The sequence below is a fragment of the Haematobia irritans genome, chromosome 3, assembly GCF_050003625.1.
Source record: "Haematobia irritans isolate KBUSLIRL chromosome 3, ASM5000362v1, whole genome shotgun sequence".
Lineage (NCBI taxonomy): Eukaryota > Metazoa > Arthropoda > Insecta > Diptera > Muscidae > Haematobia > Haematobia irritans.
The window spans coordinates 83,331,073-83,332,821 of NC_134399.1; the positions used below are offsets into that span (position 1 = coordinate 83,331,073).

General features: G+C 32.8%; 1 long non-coding RNA gene across 1 annotated transcript; it reads left to right on the top strand.

Annotated features, from left to right (window-relative positions):
* The first annotated feature begins 209 nt into the window (after positions 1-209).
* LOC142231640 (uncharacterized) lies at positions 210-881 on the top strand. The gene is made up of 2 exons (XR_012720848.1): positions 210-516; positions 573-881. It is a non-coding gene; the product is annotated as an uncharacterized LOC142231640 (long non-coding RNA).
* Positions 882-1,749: the final 868 nt, after the last annotated feature.

Here is a 1,749-nt window from a genome sequence, read left to right on the forward strand (position 1 = left end):
ATTAAAAACTAATTTATTTTTGTTCCATACTATTGTGTTAACAGATTTATATTTTTCAAAGCGTATCCAAAACCAACAGAAAGTTTGTATAATAAATAAATTGGTTGTGGTAACGAATTTGGTAATTATTAATAGGACATGTTGCTGCAACATGTATTTGGAAAAAGTGACATTTCTAAAAATATTTTTAAGGCAAGAGAAAAAAAATTCCAAATAGTTTGTTGTTTGAAAAAGTTTGGCATTTATGGAAAAGCCATGAGTTTGCGCACAGCTAGAAAGCACGTAAGCCATCGCTATGACCAAATATTCCAAAAGGCTCCAAGGACAATCCATTAGATAGTATCTTCTGTACCAAAGGTAATGTCTTTGAAAACGTTACAGTTTAATCCAAACTGCCTAAATCTGTCATTGTGAGTCCAACTTATAAACAACAGCTATAAGATGACCGCTTTCCTACGTCAATGTTGATATCTCGGTGTCCGTTTCAAACTGAACTTATTAATATTTATAAAAAGGGTAGGAAAAATAATTGTTCAAAACATCTGTGATATAATCTAATTATTGCATTCCAGTTCACCTATCATCGTATGACCTGCATAAATCCAAATGTGATAATAGGAACAGTCGACAACGTCACTTCCTTTAGTTGAAGCTTATTATTCTAGAAAATACGAATAATTATAAATGAAAATACAGGTAAATGTTCGGCAGGAGAACACTTACCAACTCAGGATGTGAATCAAACCAGATCAGAGAATTCAACATGGAACCAAGATGTAAACGCGCAAATTAAAATTATTATAGCCTGACGAAATAGAATTGGTAAACCCACTAATTTCAACAAGTAGTTGTAAATAAACAATAAATATATTAACGAAAAATTGAATGCATTTAATTTTTGGTGTAAAGTGAATTTTAAAATATTGGTTGTTATAATAATCCGACAGACTGCTACGCCAGACAATTGTTGGTTGACCTAACTAACTAAAAAATGGAATAGTCGTGATATCCAATTTCAATTGGTTGTAGTAATAAATAATGTAGGTTAAATTCTGGTAGTAGATGGAACCAAATAATATGGTTGGCAAAAAAATTGGTTGACACAACAAATTTGTTTTCTGTGTGAAGAAAACTCTATATTAAGATAAATTATATACCTATACCACTGAATTTATTAAAGTAAAATACAAATAAATCTGCATCCAGTTTTGTACTTTTCTCATAATACGTTAAAATAAAATGTTGTAGTATTTAGCCCATAGTCCTTTGTTTCTAATAACGGGTTTAACTCATCTTGACATACATATTTCTTTTGGAATATTTGGCTAATTATGCTGAACTTAACTCTAGAGCTCAACGCTATTTTCGGTGCTCTTTTCTGTAATCTCCAGCGCCTTTTTTTCAGAGACCATAAATGTTCAATGGGATGGAGATCGGGACTTTGTGGCGGACATGTGAGCATTTGAAAACTGTTCTCCGGTAACCATTTCTTTACTATTTTGTAGGGATGCTTGGGTTAGCCGTCTTGTTTAAAAACATCTTGCTCCTCAAAGTAGGCGCAAATCTCCACTAACATAGGCAAATTTTATTTGCAATATATCAAGGTAGTCTCATTTTCCATGATTCCTTATTATTAACCAGCGGCCAACTGTGCCACTATTCCCAAACCATGAGGCTTATCCTTCCATCTTTAACGGTTTGCTTGACGTGATGTTTTTGGAGACTTTGTCATTACCAGGTCATTACCTG